We start from the raw sequence: 20712 nt of genomic DNA on the forward strand, positions 1-20712 counted from the left end.
ATTATGCACACTTTAAAGGTATTGAAAGGGCTCAGCAATAATTATATGATAGCCCTACTCCCATGACCAGTGGCAGAGGTTATATTTATATAAGGTCCATGTGATTTCAGTGCTGGCCCCACTACTCTGGACTGGTTCTTTAGCCCCTCAGATCCAGATCCTGAGCCCAGATCTCAGGCTTGTCTTTGATCCTAATACCTTTCCCAGCACCATTTAACTTCTGTTGCAAAAATATCCCAGCTAGGATGGCTAAGTGCTTTCAGCTCTGGGCACCCAGGTACCCTGCAGGCCTTCAACCCCTGTCAGTAGGACAGAAACAATGAACTGACAGTTGAGAAGTCTCTGTAGTTAAACTGTTAAGAAAGATAAAGGAATCCGGTTCTAATTTACTTTATGGAGTTAGCCCTTGGGGAAGAAAATCCTCTCTTCTCCAAGAAATTGGCCCACTTGGAACCCCAGGCTTGGATTTTTTTTTTTTTTTTTTAATCACAGGGTGACTAACTTGAGATAGCTTAGAGAGAAAACTCTTAATTTGACATCAAATTAGACAACCAGAAATCTCCCACAAATGTGCTGCTTCTCTGCTTCAGCCAGAGCCTAATTAAGACCCTAGCATGGCTGTTACTTAGTGCCAGCACCATTCAGTTAACAGCCCCATTACTGTTAGCCTTGCAGCCACTCCTGTGTGCCACTGCAGAGATACTCTTAAGTAAGCCAAAATTTAAAAAAAATGTTCCCAGGACAATCAACCACAAACCATATCTTAGGACACTCCCTACCACTGTCCCCAGCCCCATCAGCATGGAAACCTCAGGATGGCTGTGAACAGGAGTCAGAAATCTAAATCCACGTCCCAGCAACTCTAGTGCTAGGATATGTGGAAAACAAGGCTGGGTACACACCTTCTTGTCAGCTGGGGATAATACCCCTGCTTAAGTGGTTACTGTTAGTGGGGGCCGTAAACTGTAAACTCCTGAGCACTGTACAAAAGTTAGTATAATTAGTCTATTCTGAGTCCCATTTTCTGACAATTAATTGATTGATGTGCTCCTATTTGCCTGATTTCCTCGTTCATTGTGCACTAAATCTCATTTCTTCATTTTCCAAGATTTCCCATTTTAGCCTAGAGGAGCAAAGCCTCTGGAGCACTAGTTAAAAGCTGGGAGGCTGCTGAGATGGTGGGCTTCCTGGCCCTTGCTATGGTCTTGGCCAGCCCCAGGTCTCAAGCTGACCACGCTGGGGCCAGGCACTTTTACTCACAGGCTATCTCCACAGTGGCAGGGAAGGTGGCTCTTTTAGTTCTCCATGATATAAATATCCTGGATATCATATGCATGTGGATCTCTTCTCTTTTAATTGGCAGTTTGGATTCCACGGTACAATCAGCCTTCCCTCCATTGAGTCAATTAGCTCCTGCAAATACACTACATGCTTCTCAGGCTCTATAATTATCACTAGTGTCAAAAATTGAAAAGTGTAAAGAAGCAAACCTTAACCATATGACTTAGCGGTGAATGTCAGTGTCTAAGAAAAAAAAATTCTGAGCCTAATTCTTCATATATGTTTGCTTCTGCTGGGATCTTAATTTGGAGAAAAAGTATAAATAAATCAATGTGTCTTTTAAAGTTACTAACCCTTAATAGCAATGACATACTCTAAGCCTGAATTTCTCATCTATCAAATGGGACTAATCTCCCTTTCCCCAACTAATTCACAAGATGAGTGAGAGTAAGATCAACAGTTAAGTCATGTAATTATTTTAACTATTAAAGTCTAATTCACACTACAGGCATAAGATAGCATTATCACTTGATAAAATATTTTTCATTAGCAAAACAGGAAATTAATTTTTTTAATAAATTTTTTTTTTTAGGCAAGATACCCTTGGTTGACCTCACAGATTGTAAGGAACTTGTCAGCTTACAATCCCTTATTCATTCATTCATTCATTTTACTCCTACAGCACCTAGTCTTCCTAGGTGGTCTCCCAGGAAATTAATTTTCAAAAACACATCACCCAGCATCTGCCCCTCTCAGTAATGCCTCTCAGGACATCCTTTTCAAGATTCACTCAGTGATGTGATGGTATCAATATCCTTTTATTGTCTAACTTGGTTTGCAAAATAAATCCACTCTGAGAGGGAGCAATGAACTAATAATTTGCACACATGCATGAGCTCTGATTCAGGCAGATGAGGGTTCTGCCGTGTGGTAGCTGTATGATTTTGCTCAACTATTCAGCCTTGGAATGTTCTGAAGATCTAGTGAGAGCATATCAGTAAATTGTCAAGAACATAGTAGGCTTTAGCCCATATGCAGGCCTTTGCCTCCAAATCCAGTCTTTCTACTGCCCGGTAGCACTTTCATTAGAGATTTGGGAATGTGGCTTCTCTAAAACAGTAATGCCCATGGGTGTTTATTAAGGAAAAGAGCAGTTTGAATGCTCTTCTTGACAAATACTTCAGCCATAATTAAATATTGCTAGTGTTGTTAGGACCAAGGACAAGTGGTCAAAGAAGACTAATTATAATGAATTACGATCCCTCTCCAACTTTGTGCTTGATATTTCAGCTGCCATGTGAATAGATGACAAGGCTGTGGAAATAACTGCCTGCCATCTGCCTAAAAATTCAAAGCAGGAGCTAAAAGTGCTCAGAGGGGAAGTCAGTTAATGTCTAATTAAAACCTTAAAAGTAGTACTCACTAGTCAATTTTTGAGTATAGACAATGCTAAGAAGGCCAAGAAAGACTGCGGAGCTGGCATCCATCGTCTCCATTAGAATTTTCTAGTAACTGGACAGATAATAAAGAGATTAAAGAGTGTTGTAGTGCTGGATTCAAGATCAGCCTTATTTCTTCTTGTTCTCTTTTTCCTTTCCGGCCATTCAAACAACTTCTCTGAGCCATTGTTTCCTCATCAATCAAATATAAAAACAAAAAGATAGAGCTGAGTCTATCCACGTTACAAGGTCAATTCCAGACTTGCATAGTGATACTTCCCACTCTACAGTCTCAAAAGCATATTTATTATCTTTTTCTGCAAAGCTGCCCTTTTTAAAGCACCCATATCAAACAATGGCATAGCTATTTACATAGTCCCCTAATCACTCCCAATCTGGATATCAGTGAAGACTACCCCAACCTCATCCAGTGATATTAAATATCCATGCAATATTTCCACTCTATCTCCTTTTCTCAGCTCCCACTTCCATAGCCTAAGTTCTGGACTTAGCATTTCTAGGCATCATCTCCTGTTTGGTCTCCTAGTCACCAATCTCAATGCTTCCATCCCACCATTCACTCTTGTTACTAGGGTACCTACTGCTCATAAACTACAAGTCCCATCATGACATCCCCCTGCCTAAAATACATCAGTGGCTCCACAATTTTATTGTGACAATTTCAAATGCCTTAAAAGCAGCAGAAACTAAAAATAAAAAATAAAAAATAAATTGGAGCATCAATATATAAAACAGATAAAGGTAAAGCAGCACAAGTAGAAGAAGGAAAAGGTACTCACTATTACCTGCTCATCCCCCTTAAAGCTGCCCCTTAATTACCTCTGAAAGTCAAAGAAAATATTTTAATTTACCTGGTACAAGGCTCACATTGACTTACCCTTTCTTCATCTCCAACTCAGCCTCCAAAGACATTTCATATTTTTAATGCTAAGATATTGTGATATGCTCAACCGTTTTAAAGCAGCAAACTCTTAAATTTGAATAAGGCTTCAGAGTCTAAGGAACACTTTCATATGCCTTATTCAGTTACTCAGTATATACTATTAAAGTATCAACTACACACCAAGCACTGTGCCAAGTATTGCCAAAATAGAGTAAAAATTAATTCTCCTGTCCTTCTTATGTAGATAATATTTTAATAATGCAGGTAGATAAATACTAGTTTGAATCATTTAAAGTAATCAAATGGTCAAAAATTTCATATGGCTCAGTTTATATGACCTACATTCCATAGGATTCAATCCAAAAATCACTATTAGTGTGTATGACAAGTGCCATGAGGAAAATATGGGACTTCAGGGAGCACAGAGATGGGATGTGCAAATTTAAGCAGGAGACAGGGGGAAATATCCCAGGGGAGAGGACACTTGACACATAACAGTGGTGGTGGTGATGTTATAAGCCAGTGATCCAGGAGCACACACAGAAGCATGGCTTAAGAATGTTTCAGAGTAATGTGAAAAACAGTACAGATAAATAGTAGGCAATGTACATGACAAATGAAGAGGGTAACCATTTAAACACCCAGAACAGATGAGGATTGCTCAAAGGATAGGAAGATGGGAGGATAGGCTGGCTAGGGTGACACAGGGATGTCAAAGTGTTACTAGCCCACAGCAGTGCAAGCTTTGTGCTCTCCTGGAACTGCCTGCTCAGTCAGAGACCTTGTCTGCTCCCTAGAAGATTCCCTACTCTGCCATCATCCTGCAACATATGGATCCAGAAAACATGTACTGTCTCCAAATTTTGTGTCATACTCAGCTCAGCCTTCCCTTGAGCAGAAAAGAACAGAGAAGATCAAAATGAAGTATATACAGTAGCACTATTGAAGTAAAGGGAATAAACGTAAGATGAATAATAGTCACCATATAATCAGTAGCTGGCATGTATACACTACTCTGTGTCATCATGTACTATGCAGACATAATTTATGTCTTTATTACAACTTTTAAAGTAGCTACTAATTTCTTTATTTTACAAAAAAAAAAAAAAAAAAAAAAAGAAAAAGAAAGAAAGAAAAGAAAAGTCCAAGCAGTTAAGTGATTTGCCTAAGGTTACTCAGAGCAAATGATGAAGACAGAATCCTCATCTCCAAAGCTGGCGCCCTTAACCACTATACCATGCAGAGGCTTCCATGATCCAATGTACCAAATTCCATCTTTAAAAAGAACAGACGTTGAGGTCAGTAAGGCTATTATTTCTGTTTTAAAGATGAAAAAACTGGCATGGGAGACAGGAAAAAAGACAGTAATGGGAGAGGGCTTATAAAAATAGACTGTAGGGGCATCAAAAAGAGGGAGGATGTTCTCCATCCTAATTTGGGAGAAATAAGAAGGAAATCCCCCTAAAATAACGGGAATAATGACCTTGCCACTCTTTAAATTCTCTAGCACTTTCCAAAACTATTCATTGTCTTTTCCATCCACTTTCACACTCCTGACTACCATGGGAGTTAGCCAATGAAAACAGAATTATCCCCTTTTGAAATATGACCTGACTGAGATAAAGGGGTTCCAAGAATTAGAAGTAACTTTACCGATGTTTGCCATGGTCCAGGCTCCAAGTAAAATAGCATTTCTAGAGAATCATGACTGGTAGGAGCGAAGGCCTGGAGAACATTTATGTGAGCATACTAACTCTTTTAAATTAACCAATGATAAATATTATTTTCTCCATTTTCAGATGAGAAAGGTGATGCTGTAAGATACTGGATTTATGTTTTAGAATCTCGAAGTAGCAGACCAGGCATTTAAACCCAGGTCTATCTTACTTCAAAGTGTACATGTTTCAATCACAGCTCTTTGTCACTTTCTTAAAGGACACAGCCAGGACTTGGTCCTGCCTCTGGTTCCAGTTATTCTACTTCTTCTTGTATTTTATTTTCCAATGTCATCTTCGTACCACTCATTCAGAAGTCAATCTCTTAATGATTTTTACTGTTTGTCTATACATGTATATATCTTTGGCATATACATTAATTTATGAGTCTCCTATAGATATGCATGACCAATTCCCTATGGATAATGTTCATCTTTGTACCCGGACACTTTGGAAAATATCTGAAACAGAATGAGTGTTCAAAAAAACGTTCTCATGTTGATAATAAAGATAATACAATGAGGTTATATAGGAAATATATAAGGCTAAAGGAAAAGAGATTTTCCCTAGAAGAATTTCACCTCTTGTTCCTCAAAAGAGCTTAAGCACTCTGATTTACATTCCTCTAACCAGGCAGAAGAGCAGGATAAGCACAGACAGCTGCCTCTGAGACATGCAATGGACAAGGGGGTGCTGCAGAGAGCTTGGTTGGCAATGACTCAAGAAGAGCCTTGGATGCACACAGTGACCTCTTCATTCTATCAAGGCCTGAAGCCCATGATCAGGCCCTCCCAAAACCATAAGCTGTACTGTAACTGTGTTCTTTACCTCCAGCCTCATTTGCATGTTATTTTTAACCCATCTTTACCTGTATAAAAACTACAGCCCAGACAATGGGTCCTGGACCCTCCCTAGTATGTCCTTGCTGGGAAAATTGGACTAGGAAGAGGAGAAGGGTTGAGTTCATCACTCAAAAAATGGTCCTGAACTTTCCATTCCAATGGTCAATGTCTTTTCCACATGACAATGGTGACCTCGCAGTGCCTCTACTGGCATTTGGTTCCCTGGGGGCCTGCAGAATAGGGTTGGCCAGGGCTTCCTCTTCTGTTCTTCTGGAATGTGACAGACTGCGAAGTATAGAACGCAAATAAATTCATTTTAGAATAAGCATAGAGAATTTTTGTTTCACCACATAGTTTGATTCAGTTTACCAGATAGTTTTGTAGCTCCTGCTATGTTTCAGGCTGGATGCTACATTCAGGAGACAGAGATGAGAAAGCTGCCTAATAGAAGAATTAGAAACTTAATAGAGGAGCTTAACAGAGGAATCAGACAGGTGAATAGATAATTACAATCTGGCATGATTTGTTTTAATGGATGCACAAAAATTATTTAAAAGGACTAATTACTTCACTCTGGGGGTGACTTCAAAGAGATCGTAATATTGACTACAATCTTGAAAAATAGTTTTCTAGGAACCTAGGATGGCCAAAAGTATTCCAAGGAGAAGAAATGATACATTCCATAGCACGGAATCCTTTAACAGCTGGCTAGGGGGGAGCAGGAGCATGGGGAATCTGCAAAAAGATAGATGCTGGTGGTGACCGAACCTCCAAAGGAAGGCTTCCTCAGTCCCTGAGGGTAGCCACACCTAAGAAAGACTCAGTTTCAATCCACGAGGTGCTGATGGCACTCAGTAGGCAATAAAACTTACTAAAGTGTTTCTAATGACATGTTTCTATTTATTTTTTACATTTATTTATCTTTTGGTATCATAATGTTATTTTCTCCTACTAAATACTAGGCTTTCTTCTTATATAGTTAGGAAAAATTTGAGCAGAAATTTGAAAATTACATCATCTTAAAGCAAATGGCTATTTATTTTGGGGAAATGTATAACAAAACAAAACTTGATGCCAGTTTTCTAGGGCTATTTTCTTAGTTGGAGAAGCCCAGTGTTGAGTGAAGAGCCATCACAGTTCACTTTTCAACAGTTCAAATTCCAGTCTCTCCACTCATTAGACCAGTGGCCTTGGGCAAGTTGCCAAATTACTTAAAATGTCTGGGTCAGAATTTCCTCAAGTGTAAATGGAGATAATGTTATCTACTTCGCAGGTATTCTGTGAAAATTAAATGAAGAATATGTTGCAGATTTTTCCCTAGTTCAGCATTTGCCTTTCAATTTTATTTAATATGTTTCTTGACATATAGATTAATTTTAGCATTTAAGTACTCAAATATACAATTTGCCTCTATGGTTCTTTTCATTACTATTTTGTTTAGAATCACATTTTCTTTCCCAGAAATCAAAGGGGACATTCACTTGTGTTTTCCGCTTCTTTTATTATTTCACTTTATTCATGTAAATGTTTAATACATCTGAAATTGTGCTTGCTGAAGATTGTAAGATGAAAAAAAAAGTTAACATTTATTTCATCTGAAAGGCTGTGCTCTATGCATCCAGTGATTGTTCCTATTCTCACTGATTGAAAACATCAGCTTAGTAACACTTTATATTCTATACTTTGGGGCTTTGTATTTTGTCTCCTTGATCTATTTTTAAAATTATTTTGGTATTGTTTTCACATTTTTAACTTTTTTGAATATCTGTATAGCATGTACTATCTTTCATTCTTTGTTCTAAAAATATTCATGTTTTATTCTTCCTTATAATCAATTTAAAAAAAGGAAAAAACTCATAAGCCAAACTTCATAATCAGAAAAACAAAATTATTACAAGTAGATGAAAATAGATAATACAGATGAAGAACATGGCATATAACTTTATATATATATATATATATATATATATGAAATGAGATTACCTTGACCTTCCCTATTAAGTGCTTGCATTAGTAAAGAGAAGCCTCCAGAACTGCCAAAATCACAGCTCTGTTAGTACCGTAGGAACTGTTCATACCTAATTTCTGGATCACTGAGTAATGGAATGCTCACTACCACCTACCAATCGATGACCTGAGAAAATATGAAAGATAACAGTAATCACTGTGATAGAACAATTACCATGGCCAGGCACAATGCCACACCCAAAACAGCAATAAAATATAATTGCCATGAGAATGAGCCTTGGATTCAGACAGTCCTGGGTTCCAGTCCCAGCGTTATTACTAATTAGCTGAGTGACTTTAGAGGTCTATCGCATTTGTGATGAATAAGGATCTGACACATAAATGGTACTTTGCTAAATCCCACAGTAGACCTCTGATGCAGCTAGTACCTTAGAAACATCATCAAATTCAACTCTCATAAAAACGATATGAGTTTATAACCCTGTCTCTGCTTAATAAATAAGAAAACCGAGATCGGATAGTTAACTTATTTAAATTCATTCCAAGTTTCAACACGGTTTCTCTGACCTCAAGCCTCATAGTTATAGCCCATGCATTATCTTTCCTACATCCATGTCAACAGTACAGACCAGGTGTCATTTATAATTGTGCACTGGATTACTTCCACATGGAACTACTATTATTTGAGACAAGGACATGTCATGATTAATTTAGATTTTTTGATTGGTATTTTTTACCACTGAATTAATGAAATGATTATAGAAGCCTTTCCTAAGAAGTGATTACAATTGATTTGTAGATATCCTGGTTTGCTCAGATGCTTCTTTCTTACAAGTAATATTTGATGCCATGAGCTGTATTGGCATATCCTAGAGACAAGAAAGAAGCTCTCAAGAGAAGGACAATTCTGAAAATAAAGACACCTTGTTTATCATATGACCTAGCTCCTCAGGGTTCTTTTCATTTTCTGGGCTAGTGTAAGATAAATGCATCCATTTTATACTAATATCATTAAATATACTATCATTATTATTATATTAAAATATTTTAAATCTGTGGAGAATTTTACAGTTCACATTTTATGGCTATAATTCCATCTAATGATAACAAAAATCTGTAATTATATTTTGCTTATTTTAAATATGAGAAACTGAGGCTTACAGCGGCTTTCTAATATCACATAATATGCAAGAGATGGCTGTCTACCAAAGATTCCCACTTTTCTCTCATGGTATAGAGTTGTGGCTTAAACATCCCTGAAGAGACTACATTGCTCAGAAACCCTTGCAACTAATAGGGTTATGTGACTGACTTCTAGTCAGTGGAATGTGAATAGACAGGATGGAAATTCTCTTCAAACCTGGTCCATAAAATCTACATTTTCTCCTCCTCATTTCATAATTGATGTTGATAATCAGAGAGACATGAAGCTACATGATGAATGTAGTTGAAGCAAAGATAGAAGGAATCAGATTCTTGAATCAAGACACTACCAAAACTAATTAATGTGCTGATTATAAGGGATTTAGAACTCCAATTGTGCCAGAAAACACCCCTCCCCCCAACATACGAGGGAAGCTAATAGCTGACCATGAGCACCTTCTGATCCAGCTTTATGAAAAGCCTCTCAGTAGATGGTTAAGGTGGTCGTTTGAATTTCCCACTGCAAGGTGAAAAAAAAAGGATTCTCACACAGATAATTACACCATAGCAAAAACAAATTGGAATTTCAACTTGTAAAGCAAAATACAAGTTACAGATACCAGAAACCCTAAGGGATAAATTTAACTGAGGAAAATGAAATAAATCATGTTCTAAACATTACAAGTCAAATCCTATAGATGTTCACTTAGAAGCCCATTGAGTTGTGCAAATGAAGATGTCGTATTCATAGCACAAACCCAGCTGATTCAGCAGATGTAGTGAATATATAATCCATCATGTTCTGGATGGACAGCCTGACTTCATAGCTGTAAACAGAATTATGTCTAACAGCCTGAGGCTAACACCACAAACAATGAAACACACCATTACGAGTTTATAGAACAAGGCTGTGAATACTAATAATTACTTCCATCATGTCGAAACCATAAATAGCGTTGTTAGACATCAGCAAGGATAACAACTCTGGATTTTGCAAAATATCTTGGATCTGGAGACACTTACAGATCTGGCAGTCAAAACACTAATAGAGGTCATGCTGGATACTGAATAGAGAAGATGTAGACTCTACTCCCCCACTGTGACATTTCATAGGGCTAACATTATTTGTTTTGAATTGTCAAACACATAGAACTCTTTTTAAATTCCATTTCTTTTTTTTTTATGGATGGAATTCTTCAAAGACAATCATACAGGTAGGTCTAAACTCTCATCACTTTGTAAGATAATGTATAATTCAAGTGTTTGTTGCCTCTTGGGGAGACTTTCAAAATAGTTGATGCATATATTGCTGAAGCACAATGTAGCTCAGAAATCCAAATGAGAAATCATGTATATAGTATCTTGAAATAAAATAGACAAGCTGAGGCACACAGAAGAAAGCTGATATACATCACCTGTTAAGATTATTCAGTCATTGATACTGATTTTATTTACATTTGCTGCAATTCCTCTGAGAAGCTAAACACACTACTTGTTGAGGCAAATGCAAGCTTGACTACTTTATTTTGTGAAATGGGTAACAAACACCCCAGCTCCCCATGCCATCACTCTTGGGTTTTGTTAAATTGTTTGCATTTATCAGGTAAATACTCTAATGTTAATATTTGCCTACATGAATTCATCCTGTTTTCACATTCACAGGTGATTCTTCATTTCTGTAAATATTTGGCAGCTAAATAAAATGTGCTGAGCCCTTCTAGGATCAAGCCTGTACTAATTCAAACAAGACAAGTAATATAATGGTTAGGAGCTTAGATTCTTTGGATTCTGCAGCAAGACTGCTTGGATTCAAACTCTCTGCATCTCAGTTTCTTATCTATGAAATGGGATAAGAAACAATTGCATCTTCCTTTAGCATTATTGGGAGAATTGTATGAGTTAAATTGTTTATAGTGCTTAGAACACTGTCTGGCATATAGTCAATGGTATAGAACTGCTTGCTATTATTATACTGATATTATTTTTGTCGTAGGAAGAAAGCTCATCAGTGGCACTGCAGTTAACATGGCTGATAAGGCTTAAAACAGGAAAAAATAACTTCGATACCAATTTAAAGATAATGTTGAGTTGGACACTGGTGAAAGTACACAGATAAACACAGACTCACATTCACCGAGAGAAAGTAACAGTGGAAGCAAAGCCCTCAGCTGTGGCAGGGCACCCGGTGAGTACTTTATTAGGCTGTCATTACATCGTGACCTCTGTTGGATTGAATAATATTAACTAAAAGAAAAATGTCAACATAGAACTTGACAAATGATGTTGCCTTGACCAAATTAAATTTACACTAATTATTCAGTCAATAAAGATATTTAAAAAGCACTTAAAAAATCTACCTAAGCAAACAACAAGAAATATTTGACTACATAGTTGCACTGGGTCCTGAGAACACTTGGTAAGAAGAGACTTGCTAAATGCATTCAGATCTCCTCCAGAAAAGTGTGTGGGCATATTTCTTCAGAAGACAACATCCAGGAGAAAATTCAGAGGTTACAAATTTTAGGTTAATATACAATAAACTGAGATTCCCACCAAGGGGAACCTGAGTAGCCAGCTTCCCAGGCCTCTCTGTAGACTTTAATGGATTGGTTAGTCATAAGATTGGCCAAAATGACATCTGAAGTGTGTTCCATCTTGGAGAAGCTACTCTGACTTAACAGACTCTATTGAAAGCATTTTCTATTCCCACTGTGCCTGCAACATACCCATAACTAAAAATGTCCTCTGGAGATACAGACCAGCAGCCTCCAAAGAAAGATTTATGGGGGTATTAAACAAGTATGTTTCTTAACTGCAGGATTTCTGAGGACTTGTAGTGTGTGCATATATTTTTACTATGTTGCTCTAAAAACAAACAAACCAACAATAGACACGTACACACACCACTTTCATAGAGCTTCTTTCCAAACTCATCTTTAGCACACCTCTTCAGAGATCAGAAGTTCAGTTCTGCTCTAAACTGGTACTTCAGCATCACTACTATAAACATCATGCCCCGAAGCTGTCTCTCTCTCTCAGAAGATCACAAATTCTTGCAATCTTAACTTTTTATTAGTTTTATCTGCACTCTTTATGGTCTTAGATATAGAGAGGGTGCTCAAAGTATGTATGCAAATGAAAAAATTAATTGAGTGAGTGTAGCTGGTTTTGTCCTAAAAGAATCTTGGTAGGGAATGAGAGCCCAGGACAAGACTTACCCCCAATGTGGCCCAATGTGAGAAGATCCTCATGTGCTAATGATGTAACTCCTTGGGACTGGGCCTCTTGGGGCCACTCGGGTCCATCTTAGCTGAGATGAATGCAAGAAGGTGCAAACACATTCACAGAGTGACTTGTTAACAGACTTCAGATTACTCACTCTTTGTTATTGATTGCGTTTACTATTTTATTTCTATTCTTCCTCAGTACCCACAACAATCTGAAAAGCTAGACCAGCCTCAAACCAGGGGGAAATGAAAGATGATCTTATCTTAGAAAATCAAGTTTCTCTTTCATTTATTCAGGCTCTCTTTCACTCATTCCTATGGCCAGCAGAAAGGGAAGATTCATTGTGTGCGGGGCCCAGTGCTGGCATGCAAGAACAACAACAACAAAAGGCCTTAGTCCTCAAGATCTCATGAGCTCTTTTTGATACATCAGCTCACTCACTGTCCTTGCAAAATGTCCACTAGGCAAACACTCCTAATTTCTTGAACCCCAGTTCAACTCACATCTCCTCAAAGAAAGCTGCTTCTACTTCCAGGGCGGTTAGCTGCTACCTGACTTCTACTTACATCATCATTCAGTAATGGTGCTCCAAACAACTCCTCATGGTCAGATACAGCTCCATCTCCTTCTCAACTGTCCTAGCCTTGCAAAGAATCTGTGCTCGGGAACAATATAAAAAGAGAATGTGTCTCATTCTCTTCCTAGTTTCCCTATCGATTCAAAGAAAAAATAATTACACATCAAATGACAGAGTATAGGTTATATTACTCAAGAAACTGCAGAGCTAAGGCTTGACAGCTGACTTTTAGGGCAGATACAAGAGTTTAATAGAGTTTCTGTGTCTTTTGCTGGTACAATTAGGAGATATATATATACATATATATATGTATATGTATATACATATACATACATATATATATACACACACACATACATACACACACATATACATATACACACATACACAAACACACACACACATATATATTAATAGAATCAGTAATAGGGTACAATACAAGTTGAACAAAACTTTTTTAAAGCTAACATTAAAATATTGTATGATTTCATTACTATGTGAAATTAAAATAGCCAAATTCACAAAAACAGAGTAGTATAGTGGTTACAAGAGGCTGGGGACAGTAGGTGAACAAATAAGAGAGATGTTGTTTAAAGATACAAACTTGCAACTAGTAGATAAATAAATCACAGAGATCTGATATACAGTATATTGATTATAGACAATATTATAAACATTGAACTTGCTAAGAGACTATATATTAATAATTCCCACCACAAAAAAGAAATGATAATTGTGCAGTGTGATAGAGGTGTTAGCTAACTTTAAAATGGCAATCATAATGCAATATATAAATGTATCAAATCAATATGTTATATAACTTAAATTTACACAATGTTACAAGTCAATTACATTTTAATTAAAAAAATAAAGTTATCAGTAACAGGACCCAGAAGGAAATCACTTTTATGATAGAGGTGAAATCATTCTACTCCAGAGTAACTGAGAAGAGGAACAACAATCTATGGGAAAGAAGCAGGATTTTGGTATCTTGAACACACATGTTAAGTCTCTTATTATTAATTTTCTTTAAAAATTAAATTTATTACAACCACAAAAGTATGTTAACACCAAAAGATATAAGCTCTTCTAAAGCAGGGACCATGTCTAGCTACTCACCACATATTCTTGGTTCACAGAAAACACTGAGAATTTTCCTTAGCCATAATGCTATTAACAAGCAAACTTAGCCAATGACTTCTAGAATAAACAGCATAGTAGACAATGACATAAGCCCACCAATTTGCCTACTGGAAAAATTCGGTAATTAGGCAGCAACAATTGGCTCAAACACAAGGCCAGAATCCATGATAGGAAAAAAAAAAACCCACAACCAATCAACCTTCCATGCATAGCACACACAACAAGGATAAGACCAGAAGAATCTGGAGGCTATGATGAAAGAGGGGTACAGTGGAAAGAACATGAGGCTTGAACCTCCTCCCCCCTCAAAAAAACACTGTAAATGTATGTGAAGAACTAAATATGTAAAATTTAAAAAATATTTTAAAATGCACATATCTTACAACCCAGTCCAAACAGAGTTTCTTTTTCCCAGTGTTTTCTCTCTAGTTCAACTGTAGCTCTTCTAGAAGCCACAAAAATGTAGGGGGTCATTCTGGGAAAATACTTCTTGGAAAATACTTAATACTACATTCTTCTTTAGGAAAATCACAATATACAATATTCACTCATCAAATTTTGAAAGTGTTTTCAATAGATATATGATGATACTGCCTGTGGCTACCCCTGGCACTGACTGGAATCCCTCTACAGTTCTACATTTCTGAGATGCAAATTTCTTAGGAAAATTTCTTGGGAAAGTTAGACCATCTTCTGTTTTGGGCTAAAAGAAATGCATATCGATATTATCTTTCATTTATCCCTCCAATAAACTGTATCTTATCATCAATCAACATTGAAAATACATGACAGAATTGTATCTATTAAAAGGCTGTCTTACACCAAATGGGGGTATATAGGACTGAGTGTTAAAAGATCAGTCATTCATATCTTGTCTAGTAGAAGGCTTTGGAGCTTTCTGATACGCATTGAACAATTGCCCACTAGAGCACCACAAGTTGAGGATCCTTAAGCTTTCTTGCCACAGAGCCCTTAGACCTCCTCAAACTTCAATTACATTTTTATAATTTTTAACCCAACACAATTTAGAGAGCAATTCAACTCTGCTTGTCATAAAAGATGAGGCAAATTTCTTAATATCAAAGAGCTTATGGGTGTGTGTGTGTGTGTGCGTGTGTGTGGCTGGACTGAGAGGAGTGGGTAGGAAGAACAAATACATATAAAATCTCAAGGCATTTAAAAATACTAGTGAAACTTTTGGAATCCATCTACGTATCAATTGATTTGTTTGCTTATTCATTCTATAGATAATTATTCAATACTTGCTTTGTGCCAACACTACGTGAGTCTAGATGCCTTCAGGGAAGAAAGTTCATGATCCCGTCAATGAGAAAGATGCCTAAACAGATCATTGGAACTCAGTTGCGTAAATGTTAAGGTAGAATTATTAATAAAGAGCATTGGGTGCACAGGAAAGGAAGTGACTTTATCGGCCTGGAATATAGACGTTTTCTCAGAGATGCTGACATTAAGCCGTGTCATGAACAAATGAGTAGGAGGTAGCCAGGGAGAAAATAGTGTGTCCCAGGCAAAAGGACAGTGACCGAAAAGGCTTGGTACCAAAAATCAGAGGGTCACCACGAGAATGCTGACCATTTGAGCAAATATTTTAATCCTAATTGAGTGTCAATGGTTTGAAATGCATATTAGATTTAGGTAGGTTGAGGCCAGACAGTGAAATAGCTTGAATATAAATAAAGCTAATAATGAACTCGTTCTATACTTAGTAGAAATACTTACCAATTTGAATGACATGAGACTTTAGTAATTTAGTATATTTGGTTAAACAGATATAAGAGATGTTCAGACATGATTTGATTTCATTGGACTAAAACAGGATGGAAAGAAGAATCTACCTCTCAGGTTCATGTTTAAGGGATACAAACAGTAATTCTTGGTATTTGAGTTATGTGGCAGATGGAGAGGAGAAATTCAAAATATTACACACACTTTAAGCTGGAGAAACTACTTGGATGGCCACACCGACCTCCAACCAGAAGACATGGCCAGATAAAAGTATTCAATGAGAAAAATGCTTCCACCTCAGACCCAGTGAGCTCTATAAGAAGGATTGCCCATTATACCCTTCTCTAGGTAGATCTAGAATAGAAGTGACAAACTATCATCCCACTGTCAAATAAAGCTCAAAGTTATGTCTTATTTCTCCAGTACAAGAAAAAAAGTGTAAAAGTAAACTAGATAATTGTGAATACCTTTAAGCGAGGTATACATATATACTACATTGTCATTTCCTACTGTCTCCTTGAAATACTTACACCTTTAATGGCACTTGTGATGGCCACCCTGGTTGTCACATTTGCGTGTATCTAGGAGGCATACATACAGTTTGGGAGTCATCTTCCAAGGCAATTCAAATAATGGGAGTTGATTATGTAACTCTAGAAGAATTTGCAGGATGGGGGGGGGGAAGAAAAATCAGCTTTGGACCACTTGTATGAAGAACATGCTAAAGAAAAGAGGGAACTTACACCTTCCAAAGGTGTTGTATGTTGACATTTAATAGAGAATATTTATTATCTTTTCAACTACCTCCATAGCATGGCTTTTGAAACTAAATCGAACCCTTTATTTTCCTTAAATATTTGATCAGCCTACATAGCCTTTATTATTTCACATTATATACATTCAGATTACTCCATATGCAAATCCATCTTTGTTGATTTTGCATTAAGTAATTTTACAAAGAATATGATAATAACATTAGTCAAGAATTTAACCTGTAGCACTCTTCATTCTAAACCTTTGGAAGGGAAAATTGACTAAGATACATGAAAACAGAGATGATCGCCCAATTATCTTTTATTTGCTTTTGAAAATATATTTTTAATAAAAACTTTTCTGTTTCCATGTTCTGAAAGCTCCAAGCCTTGGGGCTTTCACACCTGTCTTTCTTTCTGACTTGGAAACTTTTTCATTAGCTCTTTACACAGCTGGTGCCTTCTCATTGGTTCCTTTTAATCAGAAAGCCCTGTACAGCACATGCTATGCAAGAAGGCTCTTCCTTCCCCTCTGCCACCACCCAAACCTTATTATTTTCTGTCAGTGCATTTTCTTTGCAGTACTAGTTACAAGTTAAAATTATATATTATTTTTCAATTGTTTCATTCTCTAGACTGTAGCTCATTAATTCTTCTGAACTTCTCGTTTATTTGGCCACATCAGAATAGTCTTTTTGAGAAATGAATAAATTAATTTCTTGGGGAGGTGGCAAATGGTAGTATTTTATTATTTCTTCTTTCATTTATTACTGAAATGCTTTCACATTAAAAAGGGTAGGTAGATGCTTGATTCTTTTCTTTTACTTACTAGTTTTTAAGACAATGAATGCGTTACCTATTAAATGCCAAAGATAGCCAATTCGCTCCTTTCATTTCTTCGTAATGAAACCACCATAGATGGAGTCTGTATTTATAACAGCTTAGTGATATTTCAGGTGTTGAAGATAATTGGCTCAGATCAGGAGTAGTGAGCCCGAATTCAGACATTCTTCCTTCCTTGAAGCCTGTTCCGGTTTTTTTCCCCATCAGAATCACTTAATCCTTCCTAGATGTTCCCTTAGCTTTTTGCACATACTTCTATTGATACGATATAGATTTTTTTTTTTTTTTAGGTGAGGCAACCTTTGGTTGACCTCACAGATTGTAAGGACCTTGTCAGATTACAATCCCTTATTTTCTTTTATTTTTTACACCTATAATACCTGGTCTTCCTACATGGTCTTCCATCCTAGTACTAAACAAGCCTGACCCTGCTTAGCTTCCGAGATCAGATGAGATTGGGCTTGTTCAGGGTAATATGGCCCTAGACTTGATACAACTTTTTGAATAATATAGAGTTATGGTTAAGAGATTAAATTGTGGTAGAAGAGAAAACTGAGTTAATCCTGGGTTCATCAGTAATCAATTAAGTTCTTGGCTAACTTCTGGTTCAGCCTAGAACACAAAAATCCAGCTGGCAATAATCTACCACTTATGTGTCACTTCGAAGCAACTTCTATGCACATTCCTTGTAGATATTTCTTATTTTTCACATGAAATTCACATAGAAATAAGATCTTTGATACTCAATGATACCCACTTGATGCTTTTACTTTCTGTTTCTGATCAAATAATTTTTGTCTATTGAGCCTCATAGTGAACACTCTGACCATTTGTTTTTTTCTCCAGAAAACACTGAGCTTTGAAACTTAGGAAAAACCAAAGAGCACAGAGTCTGTGCTACACCTCCCTCCCAATTCCTCTCTGTGAATGCCAGCCACCTTAGTGTTCTCTCAAGCAGCGTGAACTTGCCATGATCCCTCCTGAATCTAGTCCTTTCTCCATGCTAGTGTCCTGATCTGGAATTCCTCTCTACTTCATACCCACCCTTTGCCTAATTAACTCTTACTGACACTTGAGATCCTAGTTAAATGCCATGTCTCCTTAGCTAAGGCATCCTTAGCTCCTCATATCGGGCTATAATATGTATTGCAGTATGTAATTAAATTTACTAACATGACTGTTTAAGTCATGTCCACCATCTTCCCTCATCTTCAAGCTCCATAATGCTGGGACTAAGGCACTTGTTTGACATTAGTTAGCACTGTCTCTATCAGAATGAGCATCAGAAAATATTTGTTGAATGAATGTTCAGTGAAAATGTCAAGAATAGATCAAGAATAGATCACTCACATGTATCAATCTTTGACTAATGCTAGCACTGGGTGAGTAGATGTAAACACATTTCATATTATTCTCACTTCGACTTACAAGGAGGTATTACCACTACATCATTTCACGTGGAAATAGGAGCTCAAAGAAGAGAACCATTTGTGTGCAACACAACAGCAATCTCAGAAAAATTAATGTGCAAGCTAAATTCTCCAATGGAGAAAAAAGAATATTTTAAGGACAAGAACCCTACACTTATGCCAGGCATTCTTGATTAAAATACCCTCAAAGTTTAATAAGAGAGCCTCACTGAAATGTGTAGTCGGTCCTGATTGTTAGTTGTGTGTGATCCTGGCAAAATGGTGACAGATTTTCACTTTTTTAGAACAACAAAAAAAAAAACAATTTAATTCATTTCCTTATTTTCATCTGTTATAAATACACTACATTTGGTTTTCCCCATCTAGAATCCAGTTCCACCTTTCTGTTTATTTTTGTTTTTACTAACACTATTCTTTTTTTAAAAAAATAGGCTAATTTTACATTTTAAATGCTCGTTGAGCTTCAAAATGATAAATTTTATGCTGTTTTTCCTCTAGTTTTACTGAGATATAATTGACAAATGAAAATTATATATATTTAATGTATATAATTGATATTTTGATGCACTTATATCTGGTAAAATCATCACCAAAATCAAGCTAATTAACATATCACCTCGCATAGTTATCTTCTTTTTTTTTCTTCTTCTTTTTTTGGTGGTAAGAAAAATTTCAAGTATACAGTATGGTACTGTTAACTAAGTCACATGTTATACATTAGCTTTCCAGAACTTATTCAACTTGTATAACTAAAACTTTTTACCCCTTGACTATTGTCTCTCCATTTATCCCACCTCCAAGCCTGTGGCAACTACCACTCTGCTTCTGTGAATTTGACAGTTTTAGATTCCATATTCCAAATATAAGTGACATCATGAAGTTATTTTTCTTCCTATGTCAGCTTATTTCACTTAGCATAATGTCCTCTAGGTTTATATGTTCTAACATCTGTCAGGATTTTTTTTAAGGCTGAATAATATTCCCTATATATACTATGATATGATATGATATGATACGATATGATATATAATATAATTTAATAATATAACATAACAAAAAAATATAATATAACATAACAAAACAATTTTTTAATATAATATAATATAATATAATAAATGAAATATGTATATAGAGAGCATGTATATATGTATAAATAAATAAATATATATGTGTGTGTGTACATATATATATACATATATATATAATATACTCTTTATCCATTCATCTGTTGACTGATATTTAGGTTGTTTTTATATCTTTGCTATTGTAAATAATGTCAAAATGAACATAAGAGTGCATAAAGCTATTGAACATTCTGTTTTGAATTCTTTTAGATACACACCTACAAGTGGGATTGCTAGATCCCATGGTAGTTACAGTTTTAATCTTTGGAGGGACCACCATACTATTTTCCATTGTGGCTATATCAACTTACAGTCCCCTTATCTCCACATGCTGCCAACACATCTTTTGTTTTTGTTTTTGATAACAGCCATTCTAATATGTGTGAGGTGATATTTCAGTGTGATTTTGATTTGCATTTCCCCAATGATTAGTGATGCTGAATACCTCTTTATATAACTATTGGCCATTAGTATGTTCTTTTATGGAAATATGTATTAGGTATTTGACAATTTTTAAATCATTTTCTGTTTTCTTGCTATTGAGTTATATTAACTCTTTATACATTTTGGACAGTAA

At 36.3% G+C, this 20712-nt stretch overlaps 1 non-coding gene and 1 pseudogene across 1 annotated transcript in view; both read right to left on the minus strand.

Moving 5' to 3' along the window:
• Positions 1-20712, minus strand: part of LOC107498386 — a 973375-nt gene that overhangs the window by 457460 nt on the left and 495203 nt on the right. The window lies entirely within an intron of this gene.
• Positions 17950-18068, minus strand: LOC118604118 (annotated as a pseudogene).

Source organism: Rousettus aegyptiacus, unplaced genomic scaffold (genome assembly GCF_014176215.1).
Source record: "Rousettus aegyptiacus isolate mRouAeg1 unplaced genomic scaffold, mRouAeg1.p scaffold_m13_p_6, whole genome shotgun sequence".
Taxonomy (NCBI): Eukaryota; Metazoa; Chordata; class Mammalia; order Chiroptera; family Pteropodidae; genus Rousettus; species Rousettus aegyptiacus.